The sequence below is a fragment of the Balaenoptera acutorostrata genome, chromosome 1 (assembly GCF_949987535.1).
Source record: "Balaenoptera acutorostrata chromosome 1, mBalAcu1.1, whole genome shotgun sequence".
Lineage (NCBI taxonomy): Eukaryota > Metazoa > Chordata > Mammalia > Artiodactyla > Balaenopteridae > Balaenoptera > Balaenoptera acutorostrata.
The window spans coordinates 176,465,190-176,481,352 of NC_080064.1; the positions used below are offsets into that span (position 1 = coordinate 176,465,190).

Sequence of the window (16,163 nt, forward strand, 5' to 3'; positions counted from 1 at the left end):
CGTGGAAGGTGTTGCTAGAATTCCAGGCCAAATACGTGCACTGTATCCTGTAGACAGTCGACATCAATTAAGGCTTCTGTGCCTTAAGAGAAGTGATGTGTTTAAGGGAGAAGCGTGGATGGAGGGAAGGCATGGAATCTAGTCAGCACATCACTGTGGATTTTTCAAGGGTTGAACAGTGAGGATCCACACGAGAGTGATGGCAGTAGGCCTAGAAAGAGATGGACTTGAGAAGCATTTCAGAGGCAGAGTTCACCCCCCTCAGAGCCTGACGGGATTTGGGAATATTATTGGAAGGAGTAATAATCACTTCATCAGAAAAATCAGTGGAGCCGTCCACTGCAATTGATTAATCCTTGTGTGCCATCAATCTCTATTTCTGAACAACAGAGCCAAGATGACTTGGGAGAGTGAAATTTTGTCTTCTGTGGTTGGTGACCTGCCCCCAAATGGCTTGATTAATAATGAGACATTCTGCTTCCTCAAGATGACAATGAGGGAATGGCATTGTTGAGAACTTCAGGTGTTGACTAGAGATGAGAACTATCTGAGGGAAGCCTTTTTTCTAAGGGGCGTGGCTTTATCATAACATTACCTGGACGTGTTGGTTAAGGTCCTTCTGCATCTCCTTTCCCCTCACCTGGTAACAACACACAAGGCTGCGACCAATGGTATATTTGATTGGATGTATGGAATAATTACTGTATGTGGCCCTCAATATTGTACCTCTTTGTCAAGCCTTTTAAGCACATATCACTAGGATGTATCTTTTAGTACTATATGAGGTAGGCAGGCATACTTTTCCAATGAAACTTAAAGAAAAGAAAATTATTGAAATCGAATAATACATTGGATTTTTGCCCAACTGGATAGGGTAGGTCAAGGTTAGTGCTTTGAGTGCTTTAGACTAGAATAAGTATGCAAAATTTTATACATAAATCTCACTTATATGCCACTTACAGTGAGTTTCTGCTGTGGATACATATCCAGGGCTGCTTCCAGTCTAATCCATATTCATTGGCTGATGTAAAAGCAAAATAAGATGGGAGTCTTCATTGGAAAACACCCTGCATCTTGACATCTGGTGTCCAAACTTTATGTCAATATTGATACTATCTCAAGGAATAGCAGATTTCAGATTGGTGAGCCAAACGTGTTTAAAGATCAGTCCTCTTTTCTGCATCATTCAAAATACTGCTCTGCCTTGAACTATTTTCTGAAAATGGAGGATATTTCAGTAGATGTTCCAAATGGTAACTATAGTCACAGATCAAAGGACCATGGATGAGAGGAGATAACTATCTTATAAAAGTGTACATTCTTGTAAATATTTATATTTTTTGTCCTTGAGGTCAAACACTGTCAACATTTTCCTAGGTCACATATAAGTGATTAAACTCCTTATTCACTTTGTGCCAGAGTGTAATGTGAATGAATTAGAATTAGTGAAGGAAGGATTGACTTATATTATTTAAGTAATTACTCCACCCCACCAAAGTACACACTTACTGTCAAGAGTAGGCCTCATTAGTTCTTTTTCTTGGTTCGACATTAGCTTGGTGGTGTGTCCTTGTCCAAACTCTTTGAGAATAAGAACAATTGAATGAATGAATATAAAAGACTGAGTAGGACTTTCTGGGGGCAGCATAGCATTTAAACTGGCAAATTGGCTCTGTGATGGGCTGATCTAAAATGTATTAAATAGTGATGGTTTACAATTAGAGCTTTATGTATATTAAGTCATTTCATCCTCAAAATTACACTAAGGATTAGGTGCTATTTTTAACCCATTTTGTAGATGAGAAAATTGGGGAACAAAGATATTAAGTAAATTGTTCAGAATCACATGGGTACATTACAGGGCTGGGATTCAAACCAGAAATTGACTTCCCAGCCCAGGCTTTTAAAGACTATATTCTACCATCTGTTACTATAGAGTAGAGCATTCCTAATTATATGAAAAAAACCAATTCTACATGTATGAAGAGCTTTTTTAATATCAAAAGGGCTTATTCTTTAATTTTTGAAACGTTGGGAAGGACCATGAAATGAAGAAGGTTGTATGCTTTGGATCTTCTTGAGTCAGTGTTACGTATTCAAGGTTTCTCTAATTCAAATTGATTGAACTTTTCAGTTTAAAAACATTTTTAGGTATTTTACTGACTAGATATTGTGAGTTAAATTTGACTCTCTGCTAGCCACATGTATTGGGTGTTCTCTGTGGATTATTCAGTTATCAGGTCATTCTGGGTATCTTTTAACTCTTCAACTAAACAAACCACTCTGTGTCGTGAAAGATGTAATTGAATTTTGATATTAAGCTCAAAAAAGATCATTGGGAAGCTGAAGATACTTCAGAAGAAGGGCCCAAATACATTGCAAATTATTGTTTGTGGTCTTTTGTCCTCTGTCACCAGTCATGCCTTTCAGAATACAGAACTCCTGCTTGGCATTAGCTAGACTCTTGCAGGAAAAAGTTAATGTCCTACCTCTAAAGCTAATATAGTTGCCATATAAGGTGCATGAAACTTATTTGGCAGCCAATGACAGTGAGAGACCTTAATTCCTATTTCTTTGAAGAAGGGAAACAGGAACAATGGTGATCATGGGCTTTTTGATGAATTTGTTACCACCATAGAATGAAGGCGGTCCCAAAAAGTTCTGATATTTTTTCTTTTTTTCTTTAGATAATACTTCAGAATGCATCACTTGACATTTTGTATTTCATATTTTCTATAAATTTCTGATTATAAGAATCTATAATTTCTATAATTATCTTCCTCTCTCATACACATGAGCATGTGTATACACACACACACAATCAGAACGGTATGATATTAGGAAGTCTTTCACTTTTCTGATTTGATAGTGTTAGACATTTTGTAAAGTCACTAGACAGGAAAACAAGGAAAATAGCTAAGGACTCATATATGGCGTGGCCTATTTATTCCTCATTGGATTTTGTGGTGCTGCATGTCTTGTCAAATGAATTGGCCACCATGAGCCTCAAATTCTGATAGATCCTAACGGGTTCTACTGAATGTGTTTGCCAGTAAATCACTCGTCCCAAGGAAACCAAAGTGACCTGTGTCAATGGCACGGCTACTCTCAGCAGACTTGGTTGTTGACCCCAGGCCACCCATCTTTCCTGAGTACCTACATATATCTCTCCTTGAGAATTTCTGCTGGCCTACTGTTTACTCAAGTGCGTTGAATTTACAGTGATCACACTTAACCTTACACATGTAAGGTAAAGAAAGCAAATCCCACTAATATTTTAGTTTTATGGTCTACACTGGATCGAGGTGCAAAGTGTGAGGGCCCATAGTTTTGAAAATGATTTTCATCAGCTTTCTAAAATGCTGTGAAAAATCAGCTTCATATTTTATATATCAAAATGCTTAAGGACTTGAACTTGCATAAATATTCTAAAAGGTTTTAAATGAAAGTGAGCCACCTATATATATACATATATATGTGGGAGAAGTTATATACATATTCTTTACTTACATATATGTAAATCAGGTGATGTCCATGTGTAAGTGTTTAGCCGAGCAAAATCAGACTTGGTGCTAAAGGAGGCTAAGGTTGCAGACTCAATTCCTATACAGCCTCTTTAGTTAATTCTGTGCTTAATTCATAGATTGAACCCCTGACCCTTGGTCATATTTTGTGTAATATCCCGGCTGGTCCAAAAAGGCAGAGTGAATGAATGAGTGCAACTCACCCCACTATTGGGAAAACAAGCAAATTTATCAGGGTAGATCCATAATGTATCTGTTCTTTTGAGGGCAAGTTTAATTTTACTCTCACATTCAATGTGATTTTGATATTACTATGTAAGTCTTGTTAAAATATGTAAATAGGGCATTTGCTAAACTGTCTTTATTTAGTGCTCTTTTTTAAGTGATCATAAAATTTTAATGACTATTATTACTGATACTCTAATAAGTACTTCAATGAATTTTTTGATAGTTAAATATAATTTGTATGCTACTCCAGAATCTCAATATGGGGATTTTAATATTGAAACATTACTGTAAAATATTCATGCCATCAGCCTTCCATATTGCTATACCAAAGAATAAATGCATGTTGATTTGAACTTAAATCTTTCTGACAGTCAATGGTTTGGGTATCACAGAATCTTGTAATGCATTAGTCATTCAGCTGAGGGAAAGGGACCTGCATTTTCAGAGTACTAATAAATTGATGTTAAAAACCATTTTATTCTAGCCAAGAAGTCTCCTGCTTTATAGTATAATTTTGGACATAAATGTGGGTTACTTACATAGAGAGATAACCTTAATCTTTCAGTAGCAACAAGTGCCGGGTGAGGTTAAGGCCAAGAGTTGAGCATTTTTGTTATCAAAATGTTATTGGTCTAAACTTAAGGACCACAATATGTGATCATTGCTGAATGTTCAAATAATTGGCATTCTTTTGAATTCCGCTCTGTGATATTATGTTTGCTCACATTGTAAGTCTTTTGAATTCCGCTCTGTGATATTATGTTTGCTCACATTGTAAGTCTCCTACACCCCGGAAGTTTTTTTTTGTTTTGTTGTTGTTGTTTTTAAAGCAGACCAGCAATTAGTAGGAAAAGTTTCCTCTCCTGCGCCTGTCATTAGCTTGAGACCAAACAAAGCAGCTCATGAGATTGCGTTCATGCTATTTATGTAGACATTAGACACAGGAACAGGTTTTTAACAATATGACTGCTTGGGCTTTATGTTTCACAGCATGAAGCATTTTGTTGATGCTTTATCAATAGTGTCACCTATTTATAAGCTTCAGCCACTGTTCTTTTAGTGACATTCTCAAGTGGTCTCCAGTTTGGTCAACATCAGCCACTCAGATGCACTTGTGTTCTGTTGCTGGAAAAGTTACACGGGAAGATGCGAGCTTTAGCTAAGGAAAGTCTGAGAAATTGTTAGAGGTAGGAAAGTTCACATATAATTAACATATTATAGCAAACATTGAGGACGTTGAAAAGAAACAGATCAGATGAGTTTTATCTTATAAAGATGTCATTTGACAGATACAGAACAGTAGTCTTGCTTGAAAAGATCTCTACATACACTGAGAGTCTTATATTCCATCAAAAGAAGAAAAAGAAAAAAAAAACAAAAAAGCCCTGAGGTGCCAGGAGATCCCTGTGGGGGGAGAGCTGTCTGTGCGTGTATCTCAGGGAATCTTTGGGGGACATTTATCCTCATCTTGGAGGTAGAGGGAAGATTTTAAAGTTCAGAATATTTCTGCCACCTTCCTCTTTCCTCCCCTTGTGCTTACTTCCAGGCAAAGGTGAAAACCTGCTTTATATCCCCTGTGTCTAATAGAGAATCTACATCAAAAGCAGGAAAGTGAGAGAAGAGAGAGGAAAGTGAGGAATAGAGATCAGCTCGTTGCTTTGTGGCAGGTTATAAAATCAGCAAAGGCCTTTGCAGACCCAGGAGCCAGACAGAACTCACAGGAGTAGAAGTAATCTGTTAACAAATGCAGGCCAGTTGGCCACCCCAATGACTGCTGTTTGTCAATCACAATAGGTACAATTCTAACCTATTTGCATTTATAAACAATATGGAGAAAGTGCTAGATGGGATGAAGGGGAAAATAAAAGTCAATCTTTCTAAAATTTTTCACGTGGCATTTTTTGACTTGGGAAGGATTACTGTGAAGAGGACATTTGGCAAACCTGCATTTTCTATTTTTTTATACCCATTTTCCAACTGGTTCAGAGAAGAACATACTTTTATAAAAACTGAAGTATAGGTGATTTACAATATTATGTTAGTTTCATGTGTACACTATGGTGATTTGGTATTTTTACAGATTATACTCCATTAAAAGTTTTTACAACATAATGGCTATAATTCCCTGTGCTATACAGTATATCCTTGTCACTTAACTATTTTATACACAGTAGTTTGTATCTCTTCATCCCATACCCCTAATTTGCCCCTCCCCCTTCCCTCTCCTCTTTCATAACGACTGGGTTATTCTATCTGTGAGTCTGTTTCTGTTTTGCATATACATTCATTTGTATTGTTTTTTTAGATCCCACGTATAAGTGACATGATAGTGTTTGTCTTTCTCTGTCTGGCTTATTTCACTAAGCACGATATTAACTACCAACCTGTTGGTAGGCTTTCAGTGATAACAAAAGCCACTCACACAGCAGGTTAGGGTAACTCTGTGGGAGTTACAGTCTAGAAATCTACAGACACACAGTAGTGGAGCCAAACCCCAATACAGTAAGTCCCCTACATATGAACGAGTTCCTTTCCTAGAGCGCGTTTGTAAGTCCAATTTGTTCATAAGTCCAACAAAGTTAGCCTAGGTACCCAACTATCACAATTGGCTGTATAGTACCTTACTGTAATAGGTTTATAATACTTTTCACACAAATAATACATAAAAGACAAACAAACACAAGAAATAAAGAAAACATTTTTAATCTTACAGTACAGTACAGTACCTTGAAAAGTACAATAACACAGTATTGATACAACAGCTGGCATATAGGGGCTGGCATCGAGTGAACAGGCAAGAAGAGTTACTGACTGGAGGAGGGAGAGAAGGTGGGAGATGGTAGAGCTGAAGGATCGTCAACGATAGGAGACAGAGGGCAAGCTGCAGTTTCACTCAACGCCATACGTGATTAGACATGCGAATGCACGTTCACATCTTTGAAAGTTCGCAACTTGAAGGTTCGTGTGTAGGGGACTTACTGTAGACTTTCTTCTGTGATCATCCACTGCAGCGACCCTCTAGTAACTCCTGACACAGTAGAGCTGCTGGCCATAGACGCTGGATCCCTTTTCGGGGGTGAAATGCCTTTTCCTGGCTGTAGAAAGTAAATCCATGGCTCTTCTTATGTGTTCAGACTGGCTTGAGACCCTGGCTTTAATAGACAAGGTCTGTAGGTCTTGAGGCTCATATTCTCCCTTTCCTCATCTGGGTAACAATAGAGTGATGACAGGCATTAAAACCTAGAGAGGATATAAAGGTCCATCATAAGAAGGGTAGATTAGTGTATATCACAATGCCGTGTGCCAAAAATGGAGGTGAAGTTTCTGTCTCAGCTCATTACTCTGAAATCCCATAAACTGGGGTCTACTCTTTAGCCAGCTGGGTTTCTGAAGCCAAGTCATCAACAGGGCTTGTAATCAAGCTGGACAGTTACTTTAAAATGTGGGCAAACAAGTCCAGAGGTAAGGAAATAAACCAGGATGAGCAGAATAACTTGAGCCCACCCACTTTGGCAGATCACAGAGTGAGCTACACAGCAGAAAAACATTTTATGCCCGAGAACCTTAAAGTATAACCCTAAAAAAAAAGTGCTCAAAGAGTCTAGATATACTTTTATTCTTTGTAAACAAAGTTATTTCAGAGTGATTTCCCTGAAGGTTGGCATTACCCTGCCTAAAAGTTTGTGGTCAACAGAAGTCTTTTGGGAAAAGTCTTTAGCCACTTTGACGTAGAAAGTCAACGGCTTTTCCGAAATGTGACAGGCTCGTAAACCCCAAACAGGTCTGAATGGAGTAGAGGGGTGAGAGAATCAATTCTCCCTGTCATTCTAGTAGTTAAAAATATTGGAAACTATCCTCCATCAGTGCCTTGAATCTTTTATTTTCTTCCTTTAAGACTAAGCCACCTATAATAATTCAGCAGATGTTACAATTAAAGCCCACGGAGAGGTCTGTTCATTTATCTGGGCTGTGGGTTCTATCAAACATCCCTCAGTCATTTTCCATAGTCAGTAATTTTTTTTTTTTTAACCTGGCAATGATGTCAACTTCAGTAAGTTAAGATGCTATGCTCCCTTTGCTGTTTATGCCTCAGTGCCTTATTAAATGCACCAGCTAAACAGAAAATGTGGTATAAATATGTTTCATGAGTCATTTAAGGATTCAGCCAAGAGACATTGCAATTGACTTTTGAGTCCATTTTTAGAACAAACTCTTTCAAGACTCTCCTCAACGGGAATACTTCCCCCTGTACTAGAACTGACAAGGCTGTATGCATTACTTTATTTTGATACTGACATTTAAACAATAAAATAAAGCCATTTAAAACAAATAGTAGTGCTTTAAGTGTCTGGGCTGTCAAGACATCAAATTATATAACTTGGAAAAAATCAGAATTCATTGTTAATGGTATGCACTTAACACAAAGGGTCGCTGGAGTACTCACCAGATACATATTCAGCTACCATGTTGGCGCTAACAGGCTGTATTCCTTTAGATAGAATTGACTATATTCACTTAAATGGACTTGACTCAAGTACAATCACTGTATTCAAATGTCAAAAAAAAAAAAAAGAGAGAAAGAGGATGTCACAGAGGGTCACAAATTATGTTGGATTTTGGCAGATTGTCGCCCTGCTTTACAAGAGCGGTAACATCTCATTTGTCACCGTTTGATCTGTAAGTGCGGGAATGGGAGCGGAAGACCCTCCATCTCCGCCACAATTTAATCGCTCTGAGGCCGACAGTGGTGGTGGGAGCCACCTGCCCGCGCACTGCACTGCTGATCTGTTTTAATTTAATCGTCCGTCAGCTGGATAAAAGCATAAATCGTCTCTCTTTGATCTGCAAATGGTGTGTTTTTGTAAAGCAGGGTGTGGAGTCAGGGAGAAAGGACTTCAAATTTCGTGTAGCCTGGACATTGTGGCCCTGTGGAGACACCAGAAGTGATATTTTACTCTACAGGAGTTGCAAACCAAGAAAAGACTCTCTTGGGAAACTTGTGACAGAGCAGGGAAAATAGCAAAAGGAAACCTATTTGGGTTAAGAGGCTAACAATGAAATGAAAGCTTATGAGTGTAATGAGATATCGTTCTTAGAAAACGAAAAACAATTCTCCCATTCATATCTATCATCTTTTTTTTAAATTTATTTTTTAATCGAAGTATAGTTGATTTACCATGTCGTGTTAGTTTCGGGCGTATAGCAAAGTGATTCAATTTTACATATATATGTGTGTGTATATATATTCTTTTTCAGATTCTCTTATAGGTTATTACAAAGTATCGAGTGTCATTCCCCATATCTATCATCTTTTAAACAACATTTTGTTGTTGTTAGTGTTGGAACTTTGGCTGCAAGAGAAACAACAGAGGAGAAGGTTAAAGGAGTTTTTTTATATTGCCACTGTGAACGGTCAGCATTATTTTATTTTATTGTTTTTATTAAACCACAGTTGATTTACAATATTGTGTTAGTTTCAGGTGTGAATGGGCGGCATTATTAATGCCACCTGAAGTTTTCTGAGCATGATGTGAACAGTAAAAGATGATTTTGTTAAAATTGGGATGTGGAAAGAGGCATGCACTTTTAAATAAAATGAATGACGTGATGATAGAACACAATAAACGTTACATCAAAATAGTTTTTATGAGCCTTTAAGTGGTCTCACAGACAAACATTTTAAGGTGCTTTCCATGTCATTTCATAGTCTTTTTCCCAGAATCACAAATAATATATTTTTATAAATAAAAAGGAAACACTTTATAGCACTTCTGCCAAAAATAAATTGGGTAATGAAGAATTGTCAAAAACACATTCAGTGTCTTGTTTTTAAAACAATAACTTCTTACTGCAGAGATCAAAGCAGTAATACAGGGTTTTATAACCATGAGTATAAACATTTCCACCATTGTAAGATATTACCATTATAATAGTGTTTTTATGACTCCTGTAAACAGAAACTTGGGGACATGCTACACATTTTTATACAAAAAGTTTCCAATATTTTTAAAAATTAATAACCAAACTATTTCTAAAGAAGAATCCATTTTGGGAAAAATCCCCAGGAGTAACCCAGAAATTTCCAAAAGACTTCCCCCAGTCCACAGGGAATCACTCCACAAACCAAAGAAAAATTCCCCCTGAAATTGCTTTAGGATCCCATGGAAAGCAGGAACAATTTACAGTTCAATTCGAAAAGCTCCAAATTTCTTCACTGGCAATGGTTCTAATAAAATTACCAGCAGAGGAGAAGGGCCCTGAAGGCCAACTGAGTCATCCTGCTTATTCTGGCCCATGTATTTAGTTGGCTTTCTCCTTCCATAATTCCCATTAATGGCTTTTCTAAGCAGTATTTGCATAGGAAGCATAAAGGTGTCTCTGCCGCGTCCATTTATTAAGTTATTCCACTTTGAGGCCGCAGGCTCAGGGGTAAACATAGCTGAGCTTTTAGGTTCAATAAGTCCCACAAAGCAGTTTTGGAAGAACCTGAATTTTTATAATGGGATTCTGAGGAGTGTCAAGTAAATTGTGGTTGTGACACTAATGTTAGTGTGAGGGAAACGAGAGAGCAGAGTATTATGGATTCTTCCCACCTTGTAGAGCTAAGCTCTGCTGATGTATTTGGGCCTAGGACAGACTACACAGAAGAGGGAAGGGAAAGAGGGAAGGAGAAGAAGGAGGTAGAAGAAAGAGGAATGGAGAAAAGAAGATAAAGGGTGTTGTGTTACATTGTGTATGTATTTTGGGAAGTGATGTAGGGCCACCAACAACAATGTAGGGCTTTAGGCACTTACAGCACACCTCTCTCTCCAGCATTCATGTTTAGAGCCTGCCCTTAGGTGCCCTTTACTGTAACTCAGGATGTCTACTCTTCTGCTTCCATTTTACAGCACCTTAGAATTGCATCAGTTCCTCAAAGGCAAGTCCTTCCTACTTTCCTTCTTCCCTTCTTTCCTTCTCCCTTCCTTTCTTTTCAAGCAAGAGTAAATATTCAGAGCATCAAGTTTATAGACTACTGTCATCAGACACCTCCTGGCATTCGTCTTTTTCTAACCCCTCCATCTCTTCAGTTACTAAGCCTAGTGGATTCTACCTACAGAAGATCCTTTGACTGCATCTCTTTCTACTCATCCCCCCTTGCCACTGTATTTTTTTATTTTTTTGTCTGAGCCATGGGGCATGAGGGATCTTAGTTCCCTGACCGGGGATCAAACCCCTGCCCCCTGCAGTGGAAGCGCAGAGTCTTAACCACTGGACCACCAGGGAAGTCTCCCCTTGCTGCTACTTTAGTATAGATTGTTTTCCTTTATCACCCAGGCTATGAAGTACTCTCCATTGGTCTATGTGTCTACGGTGCCTTCTGTTCCGGACTTTCGCACTGCACAGGATAAAGTCCAAACCCCCTACCAGTTGTCTAAGCGGCCATTCACACTTAGAACCCAGTTGACCTCCCTGGCCTCCTTCAGCTGCGGTATGTTTTAGCCACCCCGCTCTTCTCACGACTGCTGGCACGTCGCAGGCTCTCCATGCCTCCGTGTCTCTGCTTAGTCATTCTCTCAACCTGGAGTGCCCTTCTCACCTGTGTCTTTGCCTAGAGAAATTCAACACGTCTCAAAGAAATCACTTCCATTTTGTGAAGACTTCCTGAATCCTCTGGCAGAATTAATTGTTTCTTGCTCTACATTCCCATAGGTTTTTTTTTTTTTTTACATACCTCTAGTGTAGTACAAAATATATTACAGTGAGTTATTAAAAAGAGTCCCCCAGGGCTTCCCTGGTGGCGCAGTGGTTGAGAATCTGCCTGCTAATGCAGGAGACACGGGTTCGAGCCCTGGTCTGGGAGGATCCCACATGCCGCGGAGCGGCTGGGCCCGTGAGCCACGGCTGCTGAGCCTGCGCTTCTGGAGCCTGTGCCCCGCGACGGGAGGGGCCGCGATAGTGAAAGGCCCGCGCACCGCGATGAAGAGCGGTCCCCGCACCGCGATGAAGAGTGGCCCCCACTTGCCGCAACTGGAGAAAGCCCTCGCACGAACCAAAGACCCAGCACAGCCAAAAATAAATAAATAAATAAAAAATAAAGAGCAGCATAAAAAAAAAAAAAAAAATTGAAAAAAAAAAAAAAAAGAGTCCCCCAGTGGATTCTGGGCCCTTGAAGGCAGGCAATAAGTTTTATTCTTGTCTGACCTCCTCTCTTCCTGCCCCTAAACCCAGCATAGTGTTTGTGACCTGAGTCCATTTTCCATCAGTATTGATGATAAACTCATTGGCAAGGGTTATTCCAGGAAGTTTCTTTGGAGGCTTAACTTGAATTGTGTGCGTGTGTGTGTGTGTGTGTGTGTGTGTGTGTTTATAGGTGCATTATATTTGTTAGTAGGCTTAATATTTATATATACTCATGAGATTTTATCTCTAGTGACTAGGCTAGGCTCTTTATACCAGTTGAATTTATCCTTCAGGCTCGTCTAAGACAATCTGGCGATTGATTTCTGTGACAAGGAAACACAAGGAAGAGAGAGACAGAGAGAAAGAAGACCCTACCATTTATATTAAGGACCTACTGTGTGCCAAACTTGGTCCTAGATGCTTTTTATAATCTTAGTTATATCCCTCAGAGGCAGTAAAACAGCTAGATCCCAGTTCTACCACTTTTGTTTGAGAAAACCTGGGCATTTACTTAGCCACTATGTGCTCTGTTGCCTTTGCTTTTTTCCTCATAGGATTGGTGTAAGGAATAAGTTAGTAAATGTAAAGATCTTAAGACAATGCTTTGCACCTGATAAGTACTCAGTACTGTAAACAGATTGTGTGTGTGTGTGTGTGTGTATTTCAGCAGCACTTACTATCCTCATATCCTTAGAGATAGAGTGTTTGGGTATCCTGCCCAAAGTCACATAGATAGTAAGTGGCAGAGCTGAACATGGGGTGGTGGGAACCAAATTCACCGCTTTAGGCACTTACAGCACACCTCTCTCTCCAGCATTCATGTTTAGAGCCTGTCCTAATCATTAGTAAGGAGATGCAGAAGAAAAACAAATTAACATGGTCTTATCATGCTGTAGCTAAATCAAATGAAGAAAAAAAAAATACTCCTCTAAATATCCTTTAAATGCCTTCAAGGCCCCATAAGCTACATTGACTTAACTTACTACAGAGATGGGTAAATTAGGCAAGGATAAAGTTGGTTGATGGGGATCTGTAAGCCTGTAGTTTTCTAAACTCAATGGTGAATCCTGCCAACAACTGGAATTCTGGTTTGGGAGACGGCAGCATCTTTAGGATCATTTTGGAACCTGGAGCAAAAGAAAATATACACATTGAATTTTGTACAATTATGTAGACTTTAAGGGCACTTGATGTTTTTAAAGATTATAAGTCTATTTTAATAACTTATATTTCTATTTCTAAGTGTGTGACCTTTACATTGAAGGCACATCTACTATTGTACATTCCGCTCTGTACCAAATACTGTACAGGGAAATAAATGAGGGCTAGGCCCTTCTGTGACAGTGAACTTCACTTTCGTGGAGACTGATCAATCTTGAGAGGTGATAAATGCCGGTGGAAAGGTACAGTAAGCCATCATATACTAAATATGGAAAAGTACTTTTAAATAATACTGAAATGTGCAAAATATAACCTGACAGCCACCACCAAATAGAATTGTGGGCCCAGATTTTGTTTGACAGTATTAGCGACTAATGAAGATTTTGACAGGAAATGGCAGCATACACAACATACACGTTAGCTAGTGTATCAATAATAAGGTTATTTTTATATTTGTGTCTCCTATCTTTTCATGGCAGATTATTTTAAGAAAAAAGTAGGCTTGTTACTTCTAAAATGGATTTCAGTGAAGATTATGTCCTGAATCCCAGAGTATTCTGTTTTATTGAACCTGATTAAAAGCGTTAGGGATCCTACTCGGCATTTTTTCACAAAACAGATCTTGCGGAAACATGAAAACCTCAGTTGTTGTTTTTGTGGTTTCTGGATAGAAGTAAGAATGTAGGAGTATCAGAGTCTGCACCCACCTGGAGGTCAGGACTCTGCAGCAGAAGCTGTGTCAAGGACGAAGCGCAGTCTCCCAGGTAGACGCCATCAAAGGTTCCCTAGAGACAAGTACACACTAAGTGTTGGCTTCCTTGAGAAAAGATCTGTGTTCTCCTCATTTGATGTTTATGTGCCAGGCATTGTGCTGGGTTTTAAATATACAATAGCAAACAAAAGCTAGTATGACCCAGTTTCTGAGAAAAAGTTGATAATCTCATGCATAATAATCTCAGGAGTAAGTGTACCTGAAACTTCTAGGTAGCAGAGTAGATGGTGCTATCAAGTACATGTAATAGATGAAAAAGCACAGCTTGTTTGAACATCTGATGTTCTACACATTACAAACACCCATTTGTAATAGATTTGTCACAAAGAGGTAGCTTTCATTGGAGATTCTAGAATGCAAGAGAGAAGGTGAAAGAAAATTCAAAACCAATAACTAGGGGAGATATTCCAGTCCTGCAAATTCCTCTGAGCAATACAGAGGACATCTATGTTATTTGTTTGTGTAACTCTCAGAAGATACAGTCCCTCCTGTGTTTTGTTTTGTTTTGTTTCCTAGAGTATTCTGGATATTACTAATTTCAGAGGTGTTTTGTGGACTAGAGGAAATTGGTAAAGGTGTTCTTGGAACAAGGTGCAATCTGATTGCTTCATTAGATTTTAATAATATGCTTGGTGATTTCTGCTATTTTAAATGAGCTCCAATCCCCATTGAACCATCAGACTTGGGAACTGTGTAACTGTGTCTGTGGTTGGGAGACGGGTTAAGCTAAAGGTGGCAGCCCATCGGTTGTAGAACCAAATATAGAACACTGGCTTCTGAGTTCAGTGTCTGGGCCCTAGACACAAGGGCCCGGTAATGTTGTCCAGCCCCACCGTTTCTGTGAATTGAACCCCCGGAACTCCAGGGAGGATTAGGTACGATTTGGTGAATCTATGATTCCCTAAGAAGGTCTTCGGATGTCTAAAAATATCTTCCTTTTCTCTCTTGACACTTAGAGGAAATCTACTGCATGATCCCCTCAGAAAGAGGACTGAAATGAATTTATGACCTGAATACCTATATTAAATATTTGCCCTAAAAACAATGAGACCAGGGCAACTATGCATATGTGAAATATGCATTGTTTCGGGAGAACATTTTCAGAATCTGCAGTCATGACAAAATCAATAAAGGAGGATAATATTTAAGTTGATAAAAGATGCAAACATGGCTTTATTGGGTCTCTAAATTCAAATTAAAAGAATAAATATTTCATCAGTGATACTAATTAAAGATTGGTCAAAGATTTGTCTGTGTCTCCTATAGCAAATACCAATCAGAACTGATTAAGAGAAGTAACATTTATTGGACTGCTCAGTTCATAATACTATGAAGTCTGTTTTACTGAGTAATGGTTATTTGATTATTACTTGATTTTCAAATGACATTAGTACTCCATGCCATTTTGCTCTTTCCACAGAGCTAAGTTTGGATCTGGGCATGGGGGTAGTAATGCTTTGGGATGATTAATTCTATAAGCCGGGGTTATAGTGGTTTTGTGTGGATATGTGTGGTTTTAGTGTCTTCATCTGGTTCCATCCTTGCTTTAAAAAAAGCCGATTTAAAAATTGATTGAAAGGACTCTGATATTCAGGCACTTAGCATTTGATCATCATAGTCACATGTTTCTTTTCCATTTTGTTTAAATATTTATACGTCTCATTAGATGCAAGATTCTGATAAAATAGTTTGTGCACTCAGTAATAAGGGCTATTGCGGAAATAGAGAATGGAGAAGATGATGTAAAATGAAGGCCACGGTCACTGGCTTGGGTCTCCTGTATATCAGAATGGGGCTGCTCAGTGGTAGGGTCCAGGGGTTGGTCTTTCAGAAGTAGGTGTGAATATGTACACATAGGGTTTATGTTGTACCTTCTTTCTGTCCAGTTTCATTCTTTAGATTTTGAAGCATGTAAATTGCCAGGAAACCATCCACTCTGTCCACCTTTCCAGACCATCGTGTTTGCTCTAGATTTCCTTACTTCTTGGCTTTGTAAGAAAGACTGATGCAAAAAAATGTTTTTGCTTGTCCGCATAATAAATATAAACAAGTGAATCAGAGGTCACCATGATGTAGCCTCATGTCAACCTTTGTCGCCAGTTTTTTCAGTATGTAACTCCACTTTTCTCAAGGTCAGGGTCATGGGCAGGTGGGGATGTGGTCAGCGTTGAGATGGGACTATCTTGAACCCTCTCAGGAGTCCACATGTGATCAGAATAGACTAGAGATTTCCTTTATGCTCTCTAGGTAACATGCTTTCATGAATGTAGAAATTCTTTACGGTTTCCTAAGGACAACAAAACCATTATGGATTC

The 16,163-nt window shown here is 38.8% G+C and overlaps 1 protein-coding gene and 1 long non-coding RNA gene across 9 annotated transcripts in view; one reads left to right on the forward strand and one right to left on the reverse strand.

Annotated features, from left to right (window-relative positions):
- LOC102999060 (cyclin-Y-like protein 1) overlaps nt 1-16,163 on the forward strand; it is a 785,789-nt gene that overhangs the window by 658,874 nt on the left and 110,752 nt on the right. The gene's annotated exons all lie outside the window — the stretch shown is intronic.
- The window catches only part of LOC130707307 (uncharacterized), a 45,589-nt gene continuing 36,081 nt past the window's right edge, over nt 6,656-16,163 (reverse strand). Inside the window, exons 1-5 of one of the 3 annotated variants that reach the window (XR_009007206.1) lie at nt 14,048-14,257; nt 13,784-13,861; nt 12,899-13,042; nt 8,197-8,295; nt 6,656-6,992 (exon numbers count right to left, since the gene is read on the reverse strand). This is a non-coding gene — a long non-coding RNA (uncharacterized LOC130707307). Of the gene's footprint in view, nt 6,993-8,196; nt 8,296-12,898; nt 13,043-13,783; nt 13,873-14,047; nt 14,258-16,163 lie in introns of those variants that run through there. The other 2 variants (XR_009007209.1, XR_009007205.1) reach the window with 2 other exon arrangements.